This window comes from Mauremys reevesii, linkage group 1, assembly GCF_016161935.1.
Source record: "Mauremys reevesii isolate NIE-2019 linkage group 1, ASM1616193v1, whole genome shotgun sequence".
Classification (NCBI taxonomy): Eukaryota; Metazoa; Chordata; order Testudines; family Geoemydidae; genus Mauremys; species Mauremys reevesii.
Genome location: NC_052623.1, coordinates 335779217 through 335795933, shown reverse-complemented (window position 1 = coordinate 335795933; position 16717 = coordinate 335779217). Strand labels below are relative to the sequence as shown.

Genomic DNA, 16717 nt, shown 5'->3' with positions numbered 1-16717 from the left:
GACTTGATTAAGATGTCTGTACTCCTTTAACTCCCAAGAGAGACTCTCTAAAAACAAAGAACAGGAAAAAAAAAACTTCCCTCCACAGGGATTTGAAAATATCTTGTCCCTGATTGGTCCTCTGGTCAGGTGTTTACAGGTATTGCTTGTTAACCCTTTACAGGTAGAAAAAAACCTTAACCCTTAACTAACTGTTTATGACACCACCAATGACTTCCCACAATTTACCCTTAAAGACAGACCAGTTTTTCCTAGTCAAATGTGCCAAGTGCAGAAGAAGAATCCAAAAGCATCTCAGCACAAAAATGTAGTGTATGCCCCCACACATACACTGCATGAATACAGAAAGCATGAGGACCCTGTAATTCAGGTCTCTGCAGTGGGGATGCTCACACTCAGGTGAAGCTAAGCCAGGTGCTCAGTGCCAATCACTTGGGTTAACTGTGCAGCATAGGCACACCCTTAAATTATTTTTTCCCCCAGTTGACCAGCCACCTCAGTCTCGGGCTACTGCCAGTCACTATCTAGCCCCCATTCAGTGGGGCAGACTGCAGTATAATTGCCATTCATCATTGGTAAGGAGGGTTTGGACCTGCTGTCTCTGCCCACCCTTGGGCTGCCCCTCTGCAACCCCAGTACCCTTCTTGGCCTTTAACAAGGCCTGCAGCCTGGGGGTTTTCCAAGCCAGAGCTCCCCATCTCCTCTGGCCTTTCCCCAGCCCTGCTCCACTTTAGGTACCCTGCTCAGTTCCTAGAAGCCAGGTCCATCCCTCTCAACAGCTAGAGAGAGACTGTCTTTTTAGTTTCTATCCCACAGCCCTCTTATAAGGGCCAGCTGGGCCCTCATTAAACCAGCCACAGTTGTGGTCAGCTACCCACTCAGCTTCCCCAGCTGTTCTTAATCCCTCTTACTCTGCTGCAGCCCTCTCCAGGGCTGCTTTCACCCTTCCGGGGCTGGAGCAGGGTGATTACCTCGCTACATTCTTATATCAATGTAAATCAAGGGTAATATCCTTGAAGTCAATAGAATTACACCAACAACGTAAAACCAGTGGAAGTGTGAGTAGAATGAGGTTCTTTGTTTTATATGCTTATAAAGCACCATGTAAAATCAATAATAATACTCCATGGACTTGGTCTTGCTTTATGATAGGTGGGTACATACTGGCACATATAAAAAAGATCAGCTACTGTAGGCAGGATTAAGTGCTAATTTTCATGTTTTTTTAAATACTATAGCTTTTGGATTGTAGTAAACGGCATGTTGCTAAATTAAAAAGTAGGAAAAATTAGTGACTGAAAACTTACGGTAAAGGAGCCATTGTGAAAAAAGAAATAGGGTGCTTGATAGTCTTAGGGAAAATATGACTGAGCTCACTATGTGTAAATATTCAGTTGAATCAAGAACCATTCTTCGCTTCTCCCTCTGTCCCAACCCTACGAACTAAAATTTTTCTGGTTCAGTTATATCAAAAGAGGCTAATTTACATTGGGAAATCTGGAGGCTTCTCTATTTTAATCCTGTCTGAGCTACTGACATGCTGCATGACCTTGGGCAATTCTCTGAGCTCCTTGGGTCAAATTAATCCATGGTGTAATTGTATTGACTACAATAAAGTAACTCCAGGGATGAATTTGACCCAAGGAGCTCAGTCAACACAGCTGGGATATTGAGTAAGTGAAAGGAAAGAAAGAAAGAAAGAAAGAAAGAAAGTTCATCACTGAAAAAAAGATGCTGCATCTTAATTGAGCCTTTCAGGGTAATGACATTTCAGAAAAAGTAGAGAAGAACCCCACACTTATTTGAAACGTATGAAGAAACCTTAATACAGTTTAATGTCAAGGTAAATACAAAGTTTATCCCAAAATGCTTTGCAGGAGTTAGATAATGAAATGACTAAGTTAAATAAGAAAAGATAATAGCAGCAGGCAAGAGTAATTAAGAAGGATAGGCAAGGGAGAAAAATTTAAATAAAACAGAGAAATTGCAGGAAGGTTTCCAGACAGACGGAGCTTTAAAGGCGCAATTACACTAAAAGTCAGATTGCATTCATAGAGAAGAATTCAGTGCAGTATAAATTAAGGGAGCAGAATGTGGTGTAGAAATTTGGTACCAGATTCTGGTTCACAAGGTTTATGAAGTAATCTGGGAGCTTTTAGAAACCAGGAAGGCAATTTTAAACTGGATTCTGAAGTGAATGGAGAGCCAGTGACCTGCAAACAAGTTTGTGCCATTTTTGGTTCTTCCTGATGTGTACAAGTAATAGAGGGTGTTCTTTAAAATAAAATAAATAATAATAAAAACTGTGTTTCATCTTGGAAATATCAGGAATTTCAAGTGTGGTTTCCTTTAGTTTTGCTGGAGAACTTATTGAAGGCACAGAAATGTAGATTATGAGCATTCTCAGAGTTTAATTGAAGGAAGTGGGGAGTTGAATTTAAAAAAAACAAGCAAACAAAGTTCCTATTTGCACAAGTGTTATTCAGCTGTTTAAGTTAAATGTGTTGACAAAAACAACATAATCCAAATAAAAATAACTTCCATCTTCAATTATGTTTCATTTTCTCTTTACCTGAGACACCATCATCTTGCTACCTCTCAAGTCATCACAACTGATTCTGGGGAAAACAAGACCTGAATTTCAAATGTAAAAACAAGCAGGAAAAAAAATAAACCCCTTAGACTGTTTATACAACATAAAGAGGACAAAAGGGCACAAACCCCAGTTTTCCTTCTTCGTATGGCACTTTTAAGGATGGGGTATTTTGGTTACATCTCTGTACACATGGGAAGGCAAGCAGTAGGATTGTGTATAAATTGGAGTCTGCAGAACTGGGATTGGAGAAGCTATAAAGAGCTATAAAGAAGCTATGGATGAAGGTTTCAGCAGAAGTGGAGCTGAAGCATATCTGGGAAATGTTGTGAAGGTAGCAATAGGCATTTTGCAGATATACAGCAGAAGTACGAGAGTTAGAAGAGTTCAGGGTGTGAGGACACACCAAGAATGTTATTACAGTATTTTTTACGTGTGAATTGTTATAGATATTCATGACATTTTTTAAAATACTGAAAAAGAGACAGTTCTTGCCGTAAGAGGATAAAATACATTTAGTCACCATCACACATTTGGAGCAACACACAATCTCCTCTTCTAAGGGTGCTCAGGAAGAGACTAGGTGACTCGGGTGCCTCATCAATAATCCCTTGCTGAGGTCTGCAGTATGCAGATTGCTTGCATCATCCTTTAGGGTGGGGCAGCCTGCTCTCTCTAGATGCATCTGGACCACCATGAGTCTGTGGGGGAGGCAGGTGAAGGGTCCTGAATCTACCTGTCCAACCCTCCCTGCCCTGTTGGACAACATGCACTCTTGGGAAGCAGAAAGAGCAGCCCTTGTTCACCATCAAATGCAGGGTCTGCAGCTGTCCCCGGCCCTTGCACAGAGTGTGCAACTTAGCAAGGATGAAGGGGATTTTCCATCACTTGGACTCTTAAAATAAGATTGGGTGTCTCTTTCTAAAAGATATGCTCTAGGTCAGCCAGAAGTTATGGGCTTGATACAGGAAGTATCAGCCTGTGTTATGCAGGAGGTCAGACTAGATCAGTGGTTCTTAATCTGGGGTCAGCACCCCAAAGTGGATCATGACACTGTTTTAATGGGGTCTCCAGGACTGGCTTAGACTTGCTGGAGCCCAGGGCCAAAGCCCAAGCCTGAGGGCTTCAGCCCTGGGTGGCAGGGCTCACGTTACAGGCCCCCTGCCTGGGGCTGAAGCCTTTGGGCTTCGGCTTTGGCCCTCTGGCCTGGGGAGGTGGGGCTTTGGCTTTGCCCCACCGCGGGATGGCGGGGCTTGGGTGCACTAGGGCTTGGGTCCCCACTCCTGGTGTCTGGTAGTAATTTTTGTTGTCAGAAGGGTGCAATGAAGTTTGAGAACCCCTGGACTAGATTATCACAGTTGTCTATTCTGACCTTAAAATCTAATTTAATAGTGCAGGAACTGAAAGCAGATGGTAGGGATGAGCCCAGGCTGCTGTTTCTACCAAAACAATCACATACTTGAAAATGGAATGAATTGTAATACTCTAATTTACTTTACAGGGCATTGTGATCCAGTGTATTAAACAGCTGACTCAGAGACAGAAAACTTTATTCCATTTCTGACTCTGCCCACCCTCACCTTGTGCACGTCACTTAGTCTCTCTAGAGGCCTGAGCCAAAACCATTGAAGTAAACAGGAGGGTTTTTTTTTCTTCATTGACTTCTGTGGGCTTTGGATCAAGCCCTATGTCTCACTATCCTTGTGTGTAAAATGTGGATAAGAATTCCTACCTGCGGGTGTAAATCACGTAGGGCCCTGAGCCAGCACTACAAACTGTGTGGGAGGACATCTTCATCCATGCAGCTCTCCCTTGACATGAGTGGGGCTTTATGTAGATGGGATCTACCCGTACAATTTTCAGCAAGGGATCAGGGCCTTAGAGAACTATAGACAAAAAAAACTGGATGCAAGTGCCAAGTATTATTTTCTTCATTCAGTCAGGGATTGCTATAATCCTTGTAATATAATTGAAAAGAACAGTTTATAAAACTCGTGGGAGTTTAGAGGTGATTAATAAACCCTCGGTGATTATACATCTACAATTATAGTAAATACTTGCCTCTAGGGCTCAAATTGTAATTGAAAAACAAAAGACGAGGTATAAATGGTGTGACTGGTAGAAAGCCAAGAACGGAAACAATGGCATATTCTTGCAGAAAATTGTGGGAAAGTCACAAAGCAAAGCTGAGATTTGGCATAGCATACATCTGGCAGGAAGTTCTAAAAGTGTTCTGGTTTAATTATTATCCCTGACTGGGACAAAATGTTGCAAAATAAAATAAATACATTACATAATGTAAAGGGTAGCCATGTCAAGATAAACAGACTATCAGTGTGATTGATAGCCATATATGGGTTAATATAATCACATGCAGCACTGCAATCATTGTCTGTGTGGTAACTGAAGTCAGTCAGAAAGTAGGAACCAATAATCTGAATTTGCTGAACCTACTTAATGGATTACATGGATTCCTATCCCTCTCCATTTGTTTGGCACACATTGTAGCTTATCAGATACAAAAAAAAGGCAAAGTAGGAGCATGGCTACCCTTGCAGATGTAGAGCGCTTTGAGTTAAACCAGCCTTCGGAGAGCACAGTAGGGAAAGCGCTGCAGTCTGTCCACACTGACAGCTGCAAGCGCACCGGCATGGCCACAATTTGCGGCACTTATAACGGCATTGGGAGTGGTGAATTATGGGCAGCTATCCCACAGAGCACCTCTTCCCATTCTGGCCACTGGTGCTCTCTGTATGGGAAGCTGGACCTGGCTGAAGACAGCATCCCTGCAGTTATATCTGTGTGCTGTACCCTCCATAACATTTGTGAAGGGAAGGGTGAAAGATTCCCCCAGACATGGACCTTGGAGGTTCAACAGCTGGAGGCTGAATTTGAGCAGCCAGAGAGCAGGGCTATTAGAGGGGCCCAGTGCGGGGCTGCAAGGATTAGGCATGTTTTGAGGGAGCAGTTTGAGGCTGAAAGCCACCAGTAATGTCTGATGCCCTGCACAGGAGTGAAGTGCAGTGGTTCTAATGTTAGTAGGAATCTGTTTGCTACGCTGACTTGCAGTGTCTGTTGTTCTCCTGGGCTAAGGTATTTTTTACTTTATGCACTAATAAAGAATGTTTTCAAAGCCAAAAAAATCCATTTATTGAAAAGAAACACAACTGCTTGGGAAACAGAAAGGCAGGGGCGGCTCCAGGCCCCAGCACGCCAAGTGCGTGCTTGGGGCGGCAAACCGCGGGGGGCGCTCTGCCGGTGCCGCGAGGGCGGCAGGCAGGCTGCCTTCGGCGGCTTGCCTGCGGAGGGTCCGAAGGCAGCCTGCCTGCCATGCTTGGGGAGGCAAAATGCCTAGAGCTGCCCCTGCAGAAAGGGCAAGGAGGTGAGGTGGGGACGGTACAATCACAGATTTGCGTATGTCCTGTTATACTCAGCCTTCCTGTCTGGAGTGCTGTGCAATGAGTGCTGCACTTCAGGATGGCTATACTGCATGGTGATAGGGGTTGAGTGCAGTGGGTAAGGGTTGTAGTTTTCAGGGCTGAGGGGTGAAGCTACAGGTGTTGAAGACACCTGGTGGTGATAAGAACCCAGATGTTGAGGAAAGTGGGATGGAGGCGACATGGGGGCACAAGGGAAAAAAAGAGTTTTGGGACAAGGGCTGCGGGGGGGGGCTCGGTAGTGCTCCACCTGCATGCCTATGAGCACCTGGATTGACTCCGCTTGGCGCTCCATGATGCTTATCAGCCGATCCGTGCTTTGCTGCCAGAGCTCTGCGCTTTTCTGCCGGCGATCCACATTCTGCTGGTGGATCCTCCTTTCACTCTCCCTCCACTCCTGCACTTTTAGATTCTCGTTAAGTGACTGCTGCATTACTTCATGCAGCATGTCGTCTTTGCTTCTACGTGGCCTCTTCCTGAGTCTTTGCAGTCTCTCGGCCGGTGATAATCCATCAGAAGGAGACTTATGAGAGCCAGACTGAAGGGGAAACATAATAATATCACCCTGATTCAGTGCTATACTCTGATAAAAGACAGTGATGAAGTAAAGGACAAATTCTACCTTACACTACAGGCGGAGTTAGAGAGAGTACCACTCCATGACCTAACTGTCATCATGGGAGACCTGAATGCCAAGGTTGGTAAGGATAACACACAACAACAGAGCAATGGGAAGACATGGGTGTGGCACCATGAATGAAAATGGAGAAAGGTTTGTTGATTTCTGTAATGTGAATGACCTAATCATCGGCGGAACCCTATTTGAACACCGTGAAATTCACAGGCTGACATGGTGTTCTCCAAATGGCAGAGATAAGAACCAGATTTGCCATTGATCATGATATGGTCAATGGCAACTTTCACTGACAGATGTGAAAGTCAGAAGGGGTGCAGATGTTCACAGCAACCACCATCTTATGACAGCCTCCATCAAGCTAAAACTGGGAAGTGTGGGTCCACCAAACAAGGGACATAGACCGTATGATATTGACAAGTTAAAGTCCCTTGAAACAGAAAGCCTTCATTCTGCAGTTAAATAACAGGTTTCATGCACTTGCAGACCTGGATGAAGAGGAGGGGAATGCAGATGAGGAGATCAACAAGAAGTGGAACAAAGCAACAGCAATTTATAAACAGAGCAATGAAGTCTGTCTAGGCTACAGGTAGAAGAGAAGGAAGGAGTGGGTTACACACAGCACGTGAAACACCATAGAAACCAGATGAGCCCGGAAGAAAAAAGTTTTAGACACAGAATTCCAGAAGCTAAAGGACAAATACCATGAGCAGTATAGCAAGGCACACCGAGAAGTCAAATGCCTTGTGAGTGGACAAACGGCATTATATTGATAATCTGGCAACACAAGCAGAGGATGCGGCTGCTTGCAGTGAACAAGGGACTCTCTACAAAATCACGTGGCTTATCAGTGGTTAACGGCAGACAACAACAAACACTCTCATCAGGAACAAACAAGAACACCTACTAACAACTGAAAAAGAACAAGAAATGCACTGGATAGAGCATTTAAAAGAATTGCTGACCAGGGAACCACCTAAAGAGGAAGCAAACATCTAGGAGTCAGAAGAAGATCTTGATATCAACACAGACACCCCAACTAAGGAAGAGATCATTCAAGCCATCAAATCCTTAAAAAATGGGAAAGCTCCTGGCTAGAGTAACTTGAATGCAGAATTGTTCAAGGTAAATCCTAAATTAGCAGCATCTATCCTGGCCCCTCTGTTTACATCAGTTTGGTAAAGGGAAAAAGTGCTAGATGAGTGGACCAATGGGGTTATAGTGAAGATACCATAGAAAGGAACTCTCAGTGATTGTAATAATTGGCGTGGCATCACACTTTTATCTGTGCCAAGCAAAGTATTGTGTAAGATCATAGTCCAGTGTACATCAGAGGCAGTTGATAGCGTTCTCAGAAAAGAGCAAGCTGGTTTTTAGAAAGGGCATGGATGCACAGACCAGATCTTCACTCTACGAAACATAATAGAACAGTGCTTAGAATGGCAACGGCAACTCTACATGAATTTTATAGACTTTGAGAAGGTTTTCACAGGACCAGCCTATGGCACATTCTGTGGGCATATGGAATTCCTTTCTGTATAATCAACATCATCAAAAGCTTCTATTTCAACTTTACATGCAGTGTTAATCACAGTGAGCTCAGTTTTGAAGTCAAAACAGGACTATGTCAGGGGTGTGTCATGTCTGCAGTCCTCTTCAACATTGCCATTGACTGGGCAATGTGGCGTACAACAGAAGACATGCCAAGAGGTATTAAATGGACACTCTTCTCATCCCTTGAAGACTGAACTTTGCAGATGATGTCACTCTCCTATCATATACCCAACACCATATACAAGAAAAAACAACTCGACTCAACGAATTCAGCCAGCAAATTGGATTGAAAATCAACCACAATAAGACAGCTATCATGACCTTTAATATTGCCTCACCATCACCAGTGCAGATAGAGGATTATGTTCTCACCAATGTAGAAACATTCACATACTTGGGCAGCACCAACAGCCAGGATGTTGGAACAAGCCAGGACATCCCGAACAAAATCAATAAAGCCAGGAACACCTTCAGGAGCTTAAATACAGTCTGGAAATCATCAAAATACACCACCAAAACCAAACTCAAGATTTATCAGAGTTGCGTACTTTCAACAGTACTTTATAGTGCAGAATACTGAGAAAGTATGACATGTCCAAACTGTCTTCATTCCATACAACCTGCCTCAGAAAAATCCCCTGTATCTTTTGGCCCAGAGCAATCTCAAACCAAGATCTGTTGACACAGTGCAGCCAAGAGGATCTGAGCACCATCATTGCCAGGAGGCGCTGGAGATGGATTGGTCATGTGCTTTGGATGGAAACTGATTCCATCAGCAGAGTAGCAATAAGATGGACACCTGAAGGCAAGCGAAAATGAGGCCGCCCGAAAACAACATGGCGAAGAGCTGTGGAAGCCGAGCTGAAAAACCTGGGGCACAGCTGGGGAACCATTGAAAGACTTGCCAGAAACAGACAGGAGTGGAGGAGCCTCGTCACTGCCCTAAATGCCAGAGGCATAATAGGAACATGACTATGATGATGATTCCTTTTAACCTATTGTGGGGGCTGTAAATCCCATCACATCATCTATTACCTATAGGATACAACTAATGTTATAAGTAGACTACCAGGTCTGCTATAGCTAAGTATTGGCTAACCACTTGGATCAAAAAAGGGTAACATTATTAACAAAAGCCCTGGGCTGCCCAGAGGATTCAGGGGGCCTGGGGCAAAGCAATTTTGGGGGCCCCTTCCATAAAAAAAAATTGCAATACTATACAATACTATATTCTCGTGTGGGCCCCTGCGGGGCCCAGGGCAAATTGCCCCACTTGCTCCCCGCCACGGGCGGCCTTGGGAAAAATAAACCTTCCGCATCTCAGCACAAACCCAGTTTTGAGAAAACTTCTTTACAAAGTATCACAAGTTCTCAGCATCAGCTAGTGCTAAAAGGCACTAAAGCTCATTAAAAGAGTTGGACAAATATTTTCCATCAAAACTTTTTTTGGATCGAAAACTAGGGGTTTTTAAAAAGCAGAAAAAATTCACGGACAATGTCTGCTTTCCTTCAAAATTTGTTGTGGGTTTTTTAATTGAAAAGCTGAAATTAGTCTGCCAAAACCTGAATATGGTTTGGGGTTTCAGAAGTGTGGGGCCAAATATTTGCTGCTTGCTGTTTTTGATTATTTAAAGAAACAATAAAAAAATTCTGCTTAAAAAAAATCCAAAACTTTTGGACCACCTCAGCTTGTGACCAAACGCCCGAGCCCATCCAGTCAGAGATTTTTCCAGGTTTCTGATACTCTGCTGGCTTCCTTGACTCATATCTGTCTCCATAACTTTGGGTTAATTTAGGTTAGAACATAAGAATGGCCATACTGGGTCAAACCTGAGGAGAAGCAGTGAAGGGAAACCTGGAGCAAATGAAAGAGAAGGAGTGGAGAAGGCAAGCGATTTAAGGATAATAAATAGGAAAAAAAGAAAGAAGAAAAAGAATAAAAAAGAAAAAGAAAAAAAAAGAAAAAGAAGAAGTGAGATTGGGAAAAGGGAATGGAGATATGGGATAATCTTATAGGATGGTTTAATTTAATTGCTGAGAAGAGAAATGAGAGGGAATGAGGAAGGTGGGATGAATGAGAGAATGGGATAGGAATGAAGGGTAGAGAAGATAGAGTAGATTAGGAACTGAATTAGAGGAAGTAAGTAAGCTAGGCTTGAATAATCTTCAAATGAGAAGAATAAGGAATGAAAAGTGAGTATAATTGGCTTGATGGAATATGTCTTGATATAAATATCTAAATTTTGGATAAATTTTAAATAAAAGAATATATAAATGATGTTCCAAGAAGGAAAAAAGAAAAAAAGTAACTTTATATATGTTACAGGCATGTTAGTTATGTAGTAGTAGTAAAAAAGTCTTAAAAAAAATAAAAAAAAGAGAAGTCAAAAGATGGCAAAGAAATGGTGGTTGGGGGCATGAGGAGCATGAGGCCAGTTAAAGGTAGATTCCAGATTAGAACCTGATTCTTCTTTGACCAGATTGTAAGAGATTCAGAGATCAGAATGGATTAATTTTATATGATTAAAGTAAAGATTATTGAAATGATTTGAGATACATGAAGAATTTTGAATTAATGATGAAAAAAGAAAAAGAAAAATGAAAAAATGGTTAAGAAAAAAGGAAAATGAAGAGGGGGAGAGGGAGAAGGGGAGAGGGGAAGGAGGAAGGGTCAGGAGGGAGGACAGTGGAGTTCCTCAGGAGTCAGTTCAGTTTCAGTTTTTTTGTATTCAATCTATTTATATTCATGCTTATTGGGCTTAGCAGAGGGCTGGAGGCTGATAAAGATGATGAGATTGCCAAGTAAGCAAGGAGGGATTGGTTGGGGAAAGGTTTGGGATATCCTCCAGGGGATTGGAGTATGGAGGAGTGGAGGAGTATTAGTGAAGGATGAAAGATGTAAGTTAGAGGTTTAGGGCATGCATTTAGGGATGACTAACATTTTAGGATGGGTAATAAGCTGGGAAGAGTTAAGGAGGAGAGAGGGGGAGGAGGGGAAAAGGAGAGGAGGAGGACCTTGATCGTGAGGATGTGAATGGATGATGATAAAAAGCTATCATAATATGGGATTAATATCTTCTTGGCGTTCATGTGGGGGATAAGGTAAGGGAAGGCTCTAGCTATAATATAAGGTATAGAGCGTTGGTGAGACATATTGTGTGAGTATTGTTTTTCTGTTTGTGTTTGAAATGTTTGAAATCAGAATGAAGAATGGAAAGAAAGGGAGACTAGAATGAAGAAAGGAAAGGAAGCTGTCGTATGAAATGGAAGAAGGAGTGATTGAGGAGCTCGGTTTTTTTAACAAAAGAAGGATAAGAAGAAGAGGATAAGAGGAGATATGATTGCATAGGATAAATATAGGAAGAGAGAGGAAGGGAGGGGAGAGAGCTCAGTGTGGACACAAGGGACACGGGGATATAAATGTCAGTCAGAAAATTCAGGAGCAGAAATTAGGCAAGGAAATAAGGTTTCAGATCTAACCATCAGAGGAATACAATACTGGAACAGAGGGGGAAAGGAAGGGAAGAAGGAAGGACCATTTAATTAAGATTAATTTTTATAAGATTATATGGAGATGGATATATGAGATAAGTCAAAATAGGTCAATAAATGTCACACATGCCACAATAGTACAATGGGTGGTCAATGATATGATGATTTTTTTTTTTATGGCTGGAGAAGAGGAGAGATGCTGCTGCTCAGTTCAGCCACCGCCCCGCCATATTTGGGGAGAGATTTTCTTTCAAGGAGGGGGGAAGATTGGCTGGGGTTTTTTTTTTTTCTCTTCTCCTGGGCAGGGGGGGGGGGCTCGCTAAAGGAGGAGTGGGTGGCGCTGTGGCCTGCATCATCTTGCAGGGGGTCAGACTAGATGATCATAATGGTCCCTTCTGATCTTGAATTCTATGATTCTATGATTCTATGAAACCAAAGGTCCATCCAGCCCAGTATCCTGTCTACCGACAATCCTGGCTAATAGTCATTAATGGACTTAACCTCCATGCATTTATCTGTTTCCTAGAGACTGGCTCCATGGGGTCCCTCACAAACTGTTACTGTGGGTTTGTCTTTACTATAGCTTATGTACATACTCCACAAACTGAGCATTTGAGCTTGTCCAGAATCTGGGATGAGCCTATGTTGTGAAAACTGAAATGCTCAAAATAACACATTCATGTGAATGGACACAGGGTGCTAAAATTAAATTAACCCAGGGGTTCTCAAACTGGGGGTTGGGACCCCTCAGGGGGTCATGAGGTTATTACTGGGGGTCATGAGCTGTCAGCCTCCACCTCAAACTCCGCTTTGCCTCCAGCATTTATAATAGTGTTAAATATATAAAAAAGTGTTTTCAATTTATAAGGGGGCGGGGAGTCGCACTCAGAGGTTTGCTATGTGAAAGGGGTGGCCAGTACAAAAGTTTGAGAACCACTGAATTAACCGCTCTGAAGCCTCAGGGAATGCAGGGAAGGGGGGGCCTCCCTTGGTAGGGTTGGGAAGGAGGTAGGTGATATAGGATATTGCTCTTCTCATGTAATCCCTCCCCCAGTGGCTAATTTTAAGTGAAGCTACCCTCCCCTCACATGAATCTCCCTATGACACTGAAATTAAATATAGACTATAATTTGGCATTTGAGAAGTGAAAGGGATGGTAGCCCTAATGGAAAAGCTAACAGCTTGGCTCTTCTGCAAGCCTCAAACTGCTGAATGAGCTTTAGGGTAGGGAAGGCTGTGCCTCCCAAACAGCCTGACCCTGCCCCCTATCTGACCCCCACCCACTTCCTGCCCCTTGACTGCCCGCTCCCCTCAGAATCCCCAACCCATCCTGATCCTTGTTCCCTCACCATCCCCCAGAGACCCCCCAAACCACCACCCTGGGACCCCACTCCTGCTCCCTGTCCCCTGACCCCTATCCACCACCCCCACGAATCCTGACAGACCCCCAGAATGCCCACAATCCAACCCCCGCATTCCCTGTCCTCTGACCCCGCCCCCCAACCTCTGCCCCATCCCTGTCCCCTGACTGTCCCTGGGACTCCCTGCCCCTTATCCAACCCCCCTGGCCCCGGCCCCTTGCCCACAGCGCCCCCGCTCACCCAGAGCCTCAGTGCACTGCATCCAGGAGTGTCCCTGAACAGCAGTGCAGTGTGGCTCTGGCGGGGCTCCTGAGCTCCTCCCCGCTCAAAGCCACGTGGTAAGGGGGCAGGGCTGCGAGCTCCAGCGGGGCCTCAACTCCCTCCGCTCAGCATGGAGCTCGCAGCCCCACCCCCTTGCCACACGGCTCTGAACGGGGAGGAGCTCAAGAGCCCCGCTGGAGCCACGCTGCAGCTGTTCAGGGATGCCCCTGCATGCGCTGAGGCTCTGGGAGAGGGGCGGAGGCGGGGTCGGGCCGGGGAGGGAGCTTCGGCCGTTCTCGTGGGGGCCCCTGCGGAGCCCAGGGCCTGGGGCAAATTGCCTCACTTGCTCCCCTCTCTGGGCTGCCCTGCAAACTCTGTTGGCTGCAGTTCACACTTCAACAATCCACCAAAAGGCAAATGAGGAGAAATGGAGATTGGGCTCTGAGACTGAGAATACAGAGCTTAAGAAATGGGATATAGAGATAAGATTAAGAGAAGCGACAAGACCTTGCCGAAATGTCTTGTTTGTCTGGATATAGGACTAGTACTGTACTATACATTTACTCAACTGGGAGGTTGTTATAACTGGCATTAACAGCCTTTACATCCAAGGGAAGTCCTGTCTTCATTATAGAATCTTTCAGGAAAGGATGCTGACTGCACTGCTGTTGAGCATCCTTTACTGGCTGAACAGAGAAAAAAAGAATAATGTCTGTCTTGAGGAAGACTGTGGTCCAAATTCTGATCTCATATTAGTGTAAATCATGAGTAACTTGATTGGAGATACTACTAGGGACAATGTGTTTCTTTTCTGGAGGGAAATGTTCCTGTAAAGGGATTAGTGATCAGCTCCTAAAAATGCTGCTTTGCATGTGCTTGAAGGGATCGACATCCACTCTCAAAATTAGAATAACTACTCAGAATTATGCACCAAAATGTTACCCCAGATAGAAAAGAGCATTTTACAAGGACACCCCCTTGAAGAAAGCTCATTTTACAGGGATTGTTTTACAGCAAGCCCTGTAAATACCATGGGGAAATCTATTTGTTTTTATGAAACATATGAACTGCCTCATAGTGATTTCTTATTCAGCTACTGCATCAACATGAGTCTTTTCATTTCCCTCTTTTTTTTCTTAGGAAAGGAACTACTTCTATTTATAAGCCTGATTAAAGCCCTAGCATCTCAGGTAGTGACTTGTTTGGTGCTTAATATGACAGGTCTCTTTTTATTATGTGCTAATATCCATGAGAAAAAAAGGAGGGTGAAGACAGTGCAGTTTAATACTCCCTAAAGGAAATTCCTAATCACCAACTTCAAAAGAGAAAGCTCTGTTAATGAGTAACAGAAATGGCATTATAGGCTGAGTCAACAGTCTTCATCTTTTACTTAACCAGACTTTCTTATAACACAAGAGTACAATGGATCACTGTCAATGGCCTATAAGCCTATGCAGTTGCTGCCCTGTGATTAACCATGGGAAAGAAAAACTATTTGCAATTTAATTATCTGGAGGACAACCTATAAATAGAAAATTGAATTAACTGGAGGCTAATGAACAGCTGTGCAAAGAAATGTAAAGTTATACAACACAATTTCCATAAAGCATAAATGATTTATACATTCAGTAGACCACTTTATTCACATAAAACTCTTCTGCAAGAAACTCTCATTTGTTCAATCTGTGTTTTTTAGACTCATTTGAACATTGCTTGCTTTGCTCAGTTCAAGGCAATTCAGGTAGAAGTATTTCACCATACTTATTAAGTACAATGTAGCTGGGATGGCTCAGTGGTTTAAGCATTCACCTGCTAAATCCTGGGATGTAAGTTCAATTCTCAAGGGGGCCACTTAAGGATCTGGGGCAAAATCAGTACTTAGTACTGCGAGTGAAGGCAGGGGGATGGACTTGGTGACCTTTTTAAGGTCCCTTCCAGTTCTAGGAGATAGAATATGCATCTGGCGAAGTGGATATTCACCCACGAAAGCTCATGCTCCAATACATCTGTTAGTCTATAACGTGCCACAGGTTCTTTGCTGCTTTTACAGATTCAGACTAACATGGCTACCCCTCTGATATTATGTCCATTATATTTATTTATTATTTATATCATTTGTAGCAAATTACCAGCACTACTATGATTGGTCCTGCACTTTCTCTTCTTGTGGGGGTGTTCAGTGTGCCATTTCTCACCCCTGATCTGGGGGTATTAACTGTCCCACTAGTATCCCAGAGAAAGGGGTTGGAGAGGGAGGGACCTGGGCCTACCCTCTACTCCGGGTCCTAGCCCAGGGGCCCTAGGGATAGCAGCAAACCACTTGAACTAGTGATTCCTTCCCCTGGGCTACTTCCCTCTCCGGCCCTTCAGCTTGTGGGGCTTCCTGCCCTCTCTCTGCTTGGGCAAGGTTTCTCCCAACGCTTTGTGTCTGTGGAGTCCCTCGGCTCTGTACAAGCCGGGTTTCCCTTTACCTAGGGTCTTGGTCTTCTGGCCCGCCACAGCATTTTCCAAACTCTCCTCTGCATCCTTCCAAACTGCTCTCTGCACCAACACCAAACCACTCTGCTTCAACTCCTCCAACTGTCTGATTGAAGCAGGGAGGGGTTTATCAGGTGACTGGCTTCAGGTGCTCTAATTGCTTAATTGGCTTCAGGTGCTCTAATTAAACTATAGCAGCCTCTCTTCCCTCTACAGGGAATAAGGCTCTCATCATCCTGGAGCTTACATATCTCCCATCTATCACTCTCCTGCTGCCCTCTAGCCATGCTGTATCACACATTGCTTAAATAATATATAGCAGATTGCTGTGTTATTGTAACTGTATTGGTCCTCTGATATGAGAGAGACACAGTGGGTGAGGTAGTATCTTTTACTGGAGCAACTTCTGTTGGTGAAAAAGCCTCTTTCACCAACGACAGTTGATCCAATAAAATATATTATCTCATCCACCTTGTCTCTCTCATATCCTGGGTTGTAAGTAAACATCCATCATGGTGACCATATAAAAAGCAAAGATACAAACAGATTAAAATTTTTTATAAAGTAATGTTAAAATTATATAATACACAGGTTAAGGAATGCATGTCTGTACATCTGGGTGTAGTGCTTAGATTATCCAAAGTACAAAATTAATAAACAGTAGTTTAGCCAAAGGGAATTTAAATCTTTAGTGCATTTACTGGGTGCTGTCTTCAGCACTTTTCTTTTCTTTTTGGCTGATTCAGTGCTGCCCTCTGGGGTGATATTAACCTGTCACCCCCACAGGATTAAATCTCTGGCTTTACTGTGGGGTAGTATGTTTTGCTGAAAAGAACTTTATTTTTATTTTGGAAGTAACTTCTTTAAGTAGTTACAAAATGTAAAGAAAAATCCTCTGTATTTGATC

General features: G+C 43.6%; 1 protein-coding gene across 1 annotated transcript in view; it reads right to left on the bottom strand.

Annotated features, from left to right (window-relative positions):
* The window catches only part of NAPEPLD (N-acyl phosphatidylethanolamine phospholipase D), a 54577-nt gene extending 38678 nt beyond the window's left edge, over positions 1-15899 (bottom strand). The window contains exon 1 of the mRNA XM_039519418.1: positions 15804-15899. The gene's annotated coding sequence lies outside the window, so the exon portion shown is untranslated. The remainder of the gene's footprint in view (positions 1-15803) is intronic.
* Between the last annotated feature and the right edge of the window lie 818 nt (positions 15900-16717).